Source organism: Hipposideros armiger, unplaced genomic scaffold, assembly GCF_001890085.2.
Source record: "Hipposideros armiger isolate ML-2016 unplaced genomic scaffold, ASM189008v1 scaffold_1099, whole genome shotgun sequence".
In the NCBI taxonomy this organism is placed as follows: Eukaryota; Metazoa; Chordata; class Mammalia; order Chiroptera; family Hipposideridae; genus Hipposideros; species Hipposideros armiger.
In genome coordinates, this window is record NW_017732449.1 from 31,903 (window position 1) to 44,843 (window position 12,941).

Sequence of the window (12,941 nt, forward strand, 5' to 3'; positions counted from 1 at the left end):
AATAAGTTTTAGTACAGGACCAGTTTTCTTTTGTTTTCTTGTATAGATGCATGCTAGCCCACATAGTTTGAAACCAATACACATAGTGAATCTAGTATTGCACACATTTATTCTCCTATGGAAAATCATTCTGTACATAATACATTCAATTCAGTAAGGACATCATCACATGGAATTAAGCATTGGAAACCCAGAACAGGCCATGGACATTGAAGCTGGAGCAGCCAGAAGTCAATGGGATAAGTTTGACTTTCATCAGGGCCTTCTCATTCTCTCTGGCTCATGCCATCCTTCACCCATAATCACTTTGTTTGTAGACGCCTTAAGATCATGAAGTGAGCGTTGAATTCCAAGTTGAAATTACTTACTCCCAGTAAAAGATAAAGTGCTCCCGTACTCTTCTCGTTTTGTGAAAGAAAGGTTTAGATATGGCCAGCAGCCTTATCTTAATATGACAAAATCCCTACAAATGGCTCCATGGCAGGCGGGTGTGATGAGTCAGGGGATATATGGAAGTCTGGCAAATGAAGTACAAAGTAATGGAATACATTTGTGTCGTGAGACTTCTGACAAGAGAAGTGAAGAACCATGGGGGAAAAAAGCAGGACAGTGATGGTCCCCAGCTGTTTCATGGTTCATGGGCCCTGAAACCAGGGATGAGAATTGGTAGTGTTCCTACATACCAATAAAGTGTTGCATCAATTCACTTAATACCTGGAGTTAGAACTTTTATTGAAGGTAAGGGGGAAGACAGCAGTGGATTTTCTTTCAAGGCAGGGGAAGTACATATGCTGAACATGGGTGAAAAGCTACAGATAGGTCCCCAGTGCAGCTTCTGCTGTAACAGAGGGTTCTAGCAGTAGTTAGAATAGACTAAAGGGGCCATTTCACCTTACAGAACAAGCTCCGTCTTCTGGGACTGCTTATCATGTTCGCCATTCTCTTTCACTTACCCCAAAGAGAACTTAATGGGTACTGGCAAAATCAAACCCGAACAAGAGGGGAAAGCATGTCTGAGGGGGAAACAGCTGTGGTATGGTAGTGTCACAGGGGTGTCTGACCTGACAGCTCTGAATGAGGCCGGTTGCTTCTCAATTCTAGTTCCCTTAAGCCAGCAATTGTCCTTGGAGAGTAACAGTGTGTGATACATGAAAGATATGTGCTGGAATATGAGATCCCACACATTATTGTTTATGCCACTAGCTCCCCCATGTGTGATTGAATTGATTATAGCAATATTTTGGGACTCCACAGAAAACAAAAAAACAAGGGTCCGTACCAGAGCTTCAAGGTGTCATTGATTTTTTTCTCACGGGAAACTGTACAGTCTAGCATATGGACAATTCCAAGATCTGTGGATGGCTGTAGATGATATTGGCATGGGATGAGTCTGACAAGCAGCTGTGGAGTTTAGAGTTTAGAACTGAAAGATAATTAATTAGTGATTTAATAATGCAATGTAAATGAGAATTCTGTTCAACATTTTAACATATCTATATAATGTATAAATATGTTATAATATCAAAAGAGATGTTTTGAGGCAAGCAAGCTGCAACTACTTTTCCTTTATATTTCCAAGGGATCCTTTATCATTCTTCCAAGTAGGAAAGAAGTTTTAAGAGATTATTTTATTTTTTTAGCTTATGTTTTATTTTATTTTTATCTTTATTAAATTTATTGGAGTGACATTGGTTAGTAAGATTATATATGTTTCAAGTACACATTTCTATAATATACAGATGATGCATTAAAGAGATTATTTTATTTTATTTATTTATTTATTTATTTATTTATTTATTTTAAGCTGAGCCGTCCTGCCACCTGTTGGCAGCTCAGTGGCTGCTCAGCTCAGGCCGGGAATCAAATCGCTGTTGCTCAGAGCTCAAACCTTTGAGCGAGCTCTTAACCAACTGAGCCACTTGGCTGGCCCACAAGAGATTATTTTAGATCGTGTTATAGCCACAGTCCTCATCCTTTCCAAAATTCTTCACTGGATCAGAGTCAAGGCTCAATGGCAATAGTAAGGCATGATGAGACCTCATCACCACAGAGCCTAGATAGTTGACACGAGGCCAGACTTAGGCATCACCACACACTATGGAAGTCAGGAGACTGAATGCAGCTACAATAGCTATCTGCATAGTTCAGTGTCTTATCTGGCACAACATTGTTCGAATTCATTTGTGCTTCAGTTTGTATAAGAATATTCAGTTGGGTAGATGCATCAACAGAAAAACAATCACTGGTGCATTGCTCTGTAGCCAGGCAGGAAACACTATTCAAAGTCTCTACATAACTGTACATCAAGTATAAGCAAGGGATAACATGGTTGGATCTAAGCTAATAGGGAAGGAGATTAGAAAGAGTTAGGGAAGGTAATAGGGTCATGGGAAAATGGCTGGGACTTAGAGCTGGAGTCTGATATCTCTGGGAAGGATTGAAGTACTAGTCCTAGAACTGCCCATTAGAATAGAGAGTCAAAACAGAAAGTCAGCCCACCTGGGAGGGCCATTTTGGGATAGAGGGAAGTCAAAGACTGCAAACATATAATGGGTTGTTTTCACACATAAGACACTACATCTAGCTTGTGGTATAGGAAAAATGTGGTCAGATCAGTTGTGGCTGGACCACTGGCTCACGAACTGCCAAGTATAACTTGAGTTCAAGACCACTGGGTGACAGTAAATTTTCTATTCATGAATTTCCATCCAGTTTGGATGTGAAACTGGGTTCATCCTGAACATAGAGGAAGATTCATGGGCTGTGAGGCACAAGAAAGGACTGTAAAAATTTAAGAAATGTCTTTCTTTTAGATACAGTGTAGAGAATACACAAGAGGATAAATTTTTAAAAGTCTGTGACATCAGTAACCAAATAATCACTTGCTTAAATCAGTTGTTTTGAAACTGATTTATAACACATTAATGGATTATAAATATATTTAATGGGTTGCCATCAGTATTTATTAAAACTGAACTAAAAAAATAATATCTCTTGTAATCATTTAATTTTAGTTTTCAGAAAACATTTGTTTCAATTTTATTTGTGTGTGTGTATTATAAATGTAAACTGTATTACAATGTAAACTGTGTTCCTTAGAGATGGTCATTTTCAAATATTTAAAAGGAATAATGTTATAAGTCAAAAGTTCTTAAGAACAAAAATAGAATAATCAATTACTGCCCTAATTTCCCATTAATTTTGATAAGATGGGTGGGCCAAGGATGAAATCTAAGAAACATTAATGTCTAAGAAGGAAAAATGCCAGTGAGTAGGGCAAGGAAGGGAAAGAAAAAAGGAACAGATGCATTTTTCAGTAGAACCAGAAGAATGTGGCCTTGTGGAAGCCAATGAAGAGAACGTTCCAGAGACACCCACTCTCAGATGTAGCATAGAGATTCAGTAAATATGAATAGAATAAAAATGCATGGATTCTGGAAGTAAATGTATTGTTGGTAAGTCTGGGTATGAAGGTGTCAGTAGAGGGTGAGAGAAGAAGCCAGACTGCTGTGATTCGAGAAGTAAAGAGGAGGTGGGGCAGTTGAGATAGTGGGTATAAATTACACTTTTATAGTTTTAAATAAAAAGGTAGAAAGATTGGAAAGTAGCAAGAAGGAAGGGGGAAAGCAAGGTAGCCTTTTGTATTTTTATTATTTTCAGGATAGGAGGTCAGTTTAGCACATTTATAAAAATGAGAAGGAGCCAGTATAGAGAGGTTGAAAATAAAGATTGAACAAGGTCCGAGAGAAGTCAGGACAAATGTGTTCAAGAAGAGTAATTGAGAAGTTTGCCTTGGCTAGAATTATGGGGATTTTATCTTCTTAGACTGGAAGCAAGGAGATGAGGGAGGATATGAATATTTATGAATTAATATAAGGAAGAAGAAAATCAGGGGAAGCTAGTAAGCCAGGCCTAGTGGGTGTTAGAGTGATTACACCTGACCTCAATTTTCTCAGCTAAGAAAGAAATATGATTTACTGCTAAGGGTGAGGAAGCTAGGCTTGAGAAGAGAGTGAAGTTTTGAATGCTGGTGAGGAGAATAGGTGACATTGCTAAATAAATAAAATCAAAAGGATTTCTTGATGGAATTGTAGGGTGTTGAAGAGTGGTCTGAATTCACCAAAGAGGGCAACAGGAGTACAGGTTTCTTAGGGAAGAGTCAAGATTTTGTTTAGTCAAGGAAGTAGGAGTATGCTGTAGATTAAGGTTATAGGAATGTTTGTGTAAGAAGGACCAAACGTTTCAGAGAACATGAAGTAATGTGCTGGGTTAAGAGAGTGAGGGTGGGGGCACAGTGGGAAGTGGGTCAGAAGAGAGGAAACAGACAGATATGAAAAGAAGGGTAGTTAAAAAGATAACCATTTACAATCTAGAGGGTGACCAAGGATTAGGACTGTGAAGCCTGGTGAGTTAGGTAACATTGAGGTCATGACTTTCTATTAATCTGAGCTCCCAAATTATGTTTTATCTCTTCCATAATCCTGTCAATTTCCTTGGAGATTACCCACAGCTGGATTACTACAGTATTCTCCTTATTGATCCCTCTGGATTCAGTCTTATTTCCTGCAATCCGTTCTCTACACTATGGTGTTATAGAAAAAAAAATTCAAGAAGGGACATAGAAATATTAATATTCTAACTCTGATGCCACTTTTATTTAGTATATTTTAAACTACCCTCAAGACCAGTTCCATTCTTCTTGGCGTACTATACAACATAGATCATGATCTGGCCAGGCCGACCTTTCCTCCTTTGTTTCTTTTGTTTTTCTTTCTTTGTTTTTTGTTTTTTTTTTAATTACTATATATCACATTGTGTGTTCACCATCCAGAGTCAATTCTTTCATCACCATATATTTGTTCCCCTTTACCCTCTTCTACTACCTCTCTCCCCTCTTACTGCCTGGGAACCACTTTGCTTTTCCTCCTTTGTTCCAGTTTTTAAATTTTTTTTAAAAAATTTCTGATTCAATAGTTATTGAACTCCTATTATGTGCTAGATTTCAAATGCTAAATTACAAAGCAATGAAAAAGTAGACAACTATCCCTTATAACATGGATCTTACATTTAATGAGTGGGGAGAGAAAAAACAAGAAATAAAATCTTTAAAATGTTATATATTACATGATTTAAAGTGCTTTGGAGTTAAAAAAAAGTAAGATAAGGGGAATAGAGAATATGGGGAGGAGTTGTAATTTTAAATAGGGTGATTAGATCAGAACTTAATGAGGTGACCTTTGAACAAAACTTGAAGGACACTCTAGGTGGAAAAAATTACCAGTTAAAGCTTCTGAGGTGGTACTAAGGAGAGCAGCAAGGAGACCAATGGAGCTGGGAACAGAGTGGGTGAACTGGAATGTGTTAAGAGATGAGGTCAGAGAAGTAAGTGGAGTAAACATATTGACCCACTGTAAAGATTTCAGCTTTCACTCTGAGTAAAAGAGGGAGCTGTAAGAGGGCATTGAGTGGAGAATCAAAGTAATTGTTTGTTTGTTTTTTTAAATTTTTTATTGGGGAATTGGGGGGATAGAAACAGTGCTGGGGAATTGGGGGAAGGGGAACAGACAAGTTGCTGTCCTTTTGTTCTTCAGTCTAGTTGTGGAGGACATTGCTTTACTGGCCCAAGTTGGCACCATCATTGTGCTCTTCCTGGGCGAGGCAGATCAGTCGCCGGCTTCTGGACAGCCACTCACTGTGGCTGCTGGCCGCACACGGTAGCCCATGGCAACCCACTGCCACAGGGGCTGCAGCCTACCCGTCACCAGCGACTCACGGCAGCCCAGCTCCAGGTTGAGCTGTTGTTCAGCATCTTAGCTGTAGAGGGCAGTGTCACTGGCCCTCATATGTGGGATCTGAACCGGGGCCCTCTGGTGTCCCAAGCCAGTTCTTAACCATCATGCCACTCGGCCTCCAAAATAATAGTTTTTCATTTAAGAAGATTCCTCTGGTTACTCTGCTAAAGACTTAAGAGGGACAAGAAAAGAAGCAAGGAGACCAGATCATATTGCAATGATCCAGGAGGGAGCCAATGGCTTGGATCAGGGGGGGTGGCAATGGAAGAGATGTTAAGTGATATGATCCTGGATGTATTTTGAAAAAGGATGTTTGTGTTTATAAATGTGAGTATATAAATGTTAGTATTGTCATGTTGGCTCTGCTCAGTTAAGCCAGGTGATTAGAACTCTGTGCTGATTTCAGTCCATTAAAATTTTTCTCTGATACTAAGATTCATTTATGAATTCAACAAATAATTAATTACTTCCTACAATGTGCCAGGTTTTGTGCTAGGCATAGTGAACCCAGTGGTAGAAAATACATAGTTTCTGCCATCTTTACATTGTAGTAAGATATTGAGAACCATACAGATAGCTCATATGAGTATCTGAATTCAGGAGGTCTTAGACAGTTCAGAGTTTGCTAAAAAATATATTAAAATGTGTATACTTTTTGGCACTCTCTGTATCTAGTGGTGTGTCATTGTGAAGTCTTCAGAAATCTACCTCCTTAGCAAAGAAGTCATCTTAAGGGCAAGTGGAGTCTATAGGTGATTGCTCTACACTCTCTTTTGCTCCCTGGGTGTCAGAATTGGAGGGCAGGGAATTTGTGACTGTTCCCAAGACAGGGACAGAGCTTCTCATTCAGAGAGTGGATGTCTGGTGAGTCAGACTTACAGATCTGTTCCCAATGCACTTCAAGTGTAAGGAAAGGAACTCAGGAAGAAGATACATGTTACTCTCCCTATATAGCCCTAAAGAAACCCCTATCTTCTATAACCTGTGGCTAAGATTTCTGAAAATCAAACCCAGACTATCACTCTGCCATTGGCTGAATTATACTTCAAATTAAATTCTGAAGTTCCCAAGGTGTCGTTTGTTAAAGCAAAGGCATTAACTGGGAAAGAATGGGATCCTGAAAATTATATTGGAGACATACAGACAGATCCCAATGACTCTGGGGTCATTGAACCCTAAGTACTGCTAAGTTTCTTTACCAATAGAAATTTTACCAGTAGCTCTTCTACCTCTGCCTGAGAGGTTAGCCCTTCTTTGCCATAAGTACATGTAATGGCCTCCCCTGTGGTCAGTGCCTTTCAAAGCACTGCTGATTTTCCTTAGGACTCACCTTCACCATCTCTCTTAGCTTATAAGCCTGTAAGTAGACTCATGTCCCAGTAGACTCCAAAGGATGGGGTACAAAGTTTGACCCCTGAGATGTGTTGCATATCATTCAAAGAACAACCTGATTTTTTCCAATGTATGCAAACAGAAATATGGAAAATGTGTGGGAATGTACCTTATGGGTGTGGAATCATGGTAGAAGGGGGGAAAAAAAAGTTGAATCAGGCTGAATTTATCTATATGAGAATTTACAGAGATCCTGGAGTCAATGTTATAGCTCAAGAGGTTAAAAAGGGCTCTAAAGATTGTTTATTGGTTGGCTGAAACGTGAACCCAAAGGTGGTCTACTACCTAAATAAAATTGAAACATCTTTGATATTTATTTTGGAATAGTCTGAGGAGAATAGGTGTTAATTTTTTTTGAATGTTTGGTAAAATTCATCTTTGAAGCCATCTGGTCCAGGACTTTTGTATGTAGATGGCTTGTTGATTACTAACTCAATTTCATTCAAAATCTGTTCAGATTTTCTGTTTCTTCTTGATTCAGCCTTGGAAGATTGTATGCTTCTAGGAATTTATCCATTTCTTTCAGATTGTCCAATTTATTGGCATATAGTTGATCGTAGTATTTTCTTAAACCATTTTATTTTGTATTTCTGCAGTCTCTGTTGTCACTTTTCCTCATTCATTTCTGATTTTATTTATTTGGGTCCTCTCTCTTTTTTCTTGATGAGCCTGGTTAAAGGTTTGTGAATTTTGTTATCTTTTTAAAAAACCAGCTTTGGTTTCATTGATCTTTTGCATTGTTTTTTAATCTCTATTTTATTTATTTCCACTCTAATCTTTATTATTTCCTTCCTTGTACTCAGTTTAGGCTTTGTTTGCTGTTCTTTTTCCAGTTCCCTTAGGTGTAAAGATAACTGTTCATTTGAAAAATTTTTTGTTCATTTACGTAAGCCTGCATTGCTATGAATTTCCCCTGAGGACTGCTTCGATGTGTCCCGTAGATTTTTGGCTCATTGTGTTTTCATCTTCATTTGTCTCAGTGTATCTTGATTTCTTCCTTGATCTCACTGTTGACCCATTCATTATTTAGTAGCATGTTATTTAGCCCAATGTGGGTCTGGGACCCCTCCCTCTTTTGGGGGGGACTGGGACCCTTCCCTCTTTTGGAAGGACCTCCACCACCAAGGTGTTCCTCTCAGTGTTCAACCACTGTCTGTGGGTTTGGAATCAGCCTGTTTCATGTCTCCACACCAGTCTTGATGTGGCCTCTTATTTCTATCCTTAGTTATAGAGGTTCTTTTCAGCTAGTCTTCAGGTGATTCTTGAGGTTGATTGTTGTATAACTTATTTGTAATTTTGGTGTGATCCTGGGATGCAATAGGCATAGCATTTACCTAATCTGACATCTTATAAAATTTTATTAATACTCCCAGTTTTCAAACAAGAAAATCAAGGCTAAAAATAAATAATGATTTTTCCAGAGTGATTATGTGAGTCAGTGTTCTGTTATAGATAATGGAATTCACCTTAGTTTAAGTGGAAAGAGAATTTGGTTCTTGTAAAATCATAGAGAGGACTGGAATAGGGGGCTTTATTTAGGCTGAAACCCAGGAACAGTTTTCAGCCCCCCAGCCCCCTTGCCTTGACCACAATGGAGAAAGTTGTTGCTGTGGCTGCTGCTTCCTCCAGGGCCAATGAGCCAGAATCTGCTGAACAGAATCCACATCAGCTAAATGAATGCCCCGCACTCTGCCTCCTTCTGCATGTGTCTTATGTGAGAATCAATGTCTCATATATGTGCATCAGACAGGAACCTAAACATAAATGAAATCTCGAGAACTGTAATGTTAAGCTTTCCAGTCTCAGCATATTAGAAATTATTGAAAAGGATATGAAAAGCTAATCCATGATATTTCCCTTAGTCTAACAATTAGAAGAGTTAAGTGAAATAAGTCAGACAGAAAAAGTCAAGAACCATATGACTTCACTCATATGTGGGATATAAAACTGAAAGCAACAAAGAAACAAGACAAAGAAACAAACAAAAAACCCCAAAAAACCTCATAGACACAGACAGCAGTTTAGTGGTTACTAGAGGGTAAGCGGGGAGGAGGTGGTAGAGGAGGGTAAAGAGGGTCAAATCTATGGCGATGGAAGGAGAACTGACTCTAGGAACACACAGTGCAATACGTAGATGATGTTTTATAGAATTGTACACTTGAAGCCTCTGTAATTTTACTAACAAATGTCACCCCAATAAATTTAATTTAAAAATTGGAAGAGTTAAAGAGAACAGAATATTTTAAATTGGAATTATGCCCACTGTGCCTATCAATTGAAAGTATGACATACATTCACACAGGGGTTTATTCATCAAATATCTATTGACCATTGAATAAATAATATGTAGAAATAATTTTTAGTAACCGAGAATCATAAAGAGATGTCTATGATATAAGAAACTTACAATCTAGTATGAGAAATAATATGTGTATTTGAATAATTATCAAATATAAGGTGGAGTCTAGAAAAGTATTATAACCAAGATATTGTCACTAAAAGGAGCTAAGCACAGCTAGAGATCATTTCTTCCTGATAGGTATGGGGATAAATCAATACAAGTTGGAATTTGGGAAAAAACAGGAAAACATCATGCAAGAATTGAGACTCCAGCTGAATTTTAAAGATAAATTGAGTAGTTCTGTTTATCTTGTATTTTGTTGAATAATTTAGAAAAGTATGTGTCAAACGCTATGCCAGATGCATTCACATATATTCATTTTCATTTAATCTTCATACCAACTTTTGAAGGTGGATATTATGACCCACATTTCACAAATTTGGAAACTAAAATTAAAAAACAAAAAAAAAACCAAATTGAAGTTCTAATAACCTACAAAACCCACAAAACTAATAGCTGGTAATGCCAGGGCCTTAAGCTAAATATTTGCCTCCCAAGACCACCTACTTTCCTATTATTTTCCCACTTACCAAATTGCCAGTGAAGCTGTTTTTAAAGTCTGATTATATTATTTATTAGAAGATAATAAACCTGAGTGAGTTAATCAGAAGCCCCTGGGAAAATATATTGGGGAAATTCTTCTATAGATTTTAAAATATGGTCTGATTTACTTTGATAAGAGAAGCAATGCAACCTAAAAGGTAAAAAGTAGTGGGGGTAGTTCTATGCAGTAAAGTTACTTATACTAGTTCTTAGAGGAACTAAGTGTTTCCTAGTGGCATATAAAATCTTTTAATAAGTGACAGGAAAGCTGAGTACAATATATTCAACACCTGAGTTTAAATTTGCTGAATGTGTTAGCTCAAATATCTCAGAGTCAATTCAATTCAGCAGCAGCATGTGGATGGAAGAAATAAGTTATTTATAAAGAAATATTTGAAAAATTAAATGTGAAACAAATGGTTTTGCATTCTAATTCAAGTTCTGTCATATATCTTAAGTAGAAAATGAGCTTTGCCTAGGTTATTTCAAAATATAAACCCATGTCAGTTTTTAAAGGGGTATATTTATTCAAAGCATTCCCAGTGAGATTTATTTCAATTTGACTATTATTTATTGAATGTCATAAACAGTCAGGATCCTAGTAAGAAACAGAAAGCAATTTCTGCTGAAATTTTTGAGTAGAATTAAATGTTACAACTATGTGCTATGTGCCAAGGTTGCATGAGGCGAAGACAACCAACAAGGATGTTGAGTCGCGTAAGGACTGGTAGTGCAGGTACCCAGTGACAGCTGCAGCCTTGGAAGGGGCACCTCTGTTGCAGGAGTTGTAGTCATTGCCAGAGTCACAGAACTCAGGGAAGTAGGGAAGAATCCCTTGTCATCTCTTTCGTGACATCCTTCAGTTTCCTGCTGGTGCCTCCAGTTGACCCAACCAAATTGGAAGCCAGAGGCCAACATAGCCAGAGTGATACATCCACAGGATCCATTCCTCTCACCCCCTGGGAGATTGGGTACACAAAGGGGTACAGGAGTGCAGAGAATAGATAACTGGGGGTGGGGTTGGGTGGGAAATAAAAGCTAGTCATCACAGGTACCTTCAGTGTCAGGGACTGTGGCTGATATTGTAGATTCAAGAGGAATAAGGTTACTTTCTGCCCTAGAGGAACTCACAATCTAACAGGAAATAAAACACAAACTGACGTCTGTCAGAATGAAAAGCTGCTGCAGGCAAGGCTGAGTATTCAAAGTGAACGTACCTTGTTCCTGCTTCACTCTATAAGTGACTGCCATTCACCTGGTAGAAGCACAACAATCCAAAGACCTATTATAGTACTTGCAGAAACTGAAAATGCCTCTGTAGAACTTATTATGTGTCCATAAACTTATGTAGTAAGAGAAAATTCACAGATTGGTTAGATTTGGATTGGTAAACAGAAATCTACTTCCTCATGTGACAACTTACTTCTTTATGTCACTTTATGCTAATCATCTTTCAGGTCTTTGAGTGTGCTGTTATCTCTCTTGATTCTTGGGTTTTCTTATCTCTGCAACACTGACCTTCACTACTGCCCACCATTTTACATTTGTGTATTTCATTCAAGTAGTAGCCTAAATGCTACTTCTTCTGCTGGATCATTTTCTCTGCTCACTCTAGGTCTACCTACCATTTGCTTCCATAGTGCTTTGTACTTGCATCATCACACTTATAACTCTGAAGGTAATTGTGTCTTTATCTTTTCTACTCATTATAGCTATTCAAAGGAAGAATCTGTGTCTATTTGTTTTTTGTTTTTGTTGACCATTATATTCTCATAGGCTATTACAGTGCTTGGCTAGAGATAAGGCACAAAAAGTACTTAATGAGTGAATGAATGAATGAAGTTAAGCAAGATAAGAATTACTATAATGTAATTATTAAGTACAGTAAGGTGACTGATATCAGAATGGAAGTTTCATATTGAAGATCAATAAAAAACAAGGTTGAGTTGGCAAATGCTAGAATGATTCCAAAATAATAATAATGAATAAAATGGGTAGGTCCCATTTCACTCAAATTAAGAATTCTTAAGTAGTAGAGTAACATTATAAGAGCACTATATAAGAAAGATTAGTCCAGGAAGGTTGAATAATGTTGAGGATGGTTTAGGTAAAAAATAGGAGACCAATTTTAGACTCCCACTTAAAATGGGCAGGACATAGAGTAATGGTAACTGTTTCTGATTATTTCTCTCATATTTTAGTTTCAGTTTGATCCGTTTTGTGGAATTCTCCCTTATCTAGTCAGCAGGTCCCCCAATGGTATCTAAAACTCACATTTGTCTTAGAAAATTTTGTATTTATTTTCCACTTAATTTGTGTATAGCATTTATATTATATTAATGTATTGAGGGTTTCAGCTCAGACATACGCTGATGTAATGATGTTCCATTAGTTTGCTGATAATAATCATGATATAACATGGAAGGCACAAGAATCCAGGAGCCCAAAAGAGAGTGTCTCAAGAAACATATAACTGCAAAATTTGCAATAATACTGATTCTTCCTCATAATACTTGATCCCATCCCTGTAATGAGAAATGAGCTCTTATAGTCCTGGAAGGAGTCTAAAACTGGGAGAGGCCTGGGAGATTATCAACATTATTTTTAATGTCATTGGTGGTCCATCATCATCAACCCAATACAATCACAAACAGTACTATCACCACCACCATTATCACAACCATCATCATCACCATAACCACCACCACCATCACCACCACCACCACCACCACCATCACCATCACCACCACCACCACCACCACCATCACCTCCATCACCACCACCACCACCACACCATTATCACATATCATCAC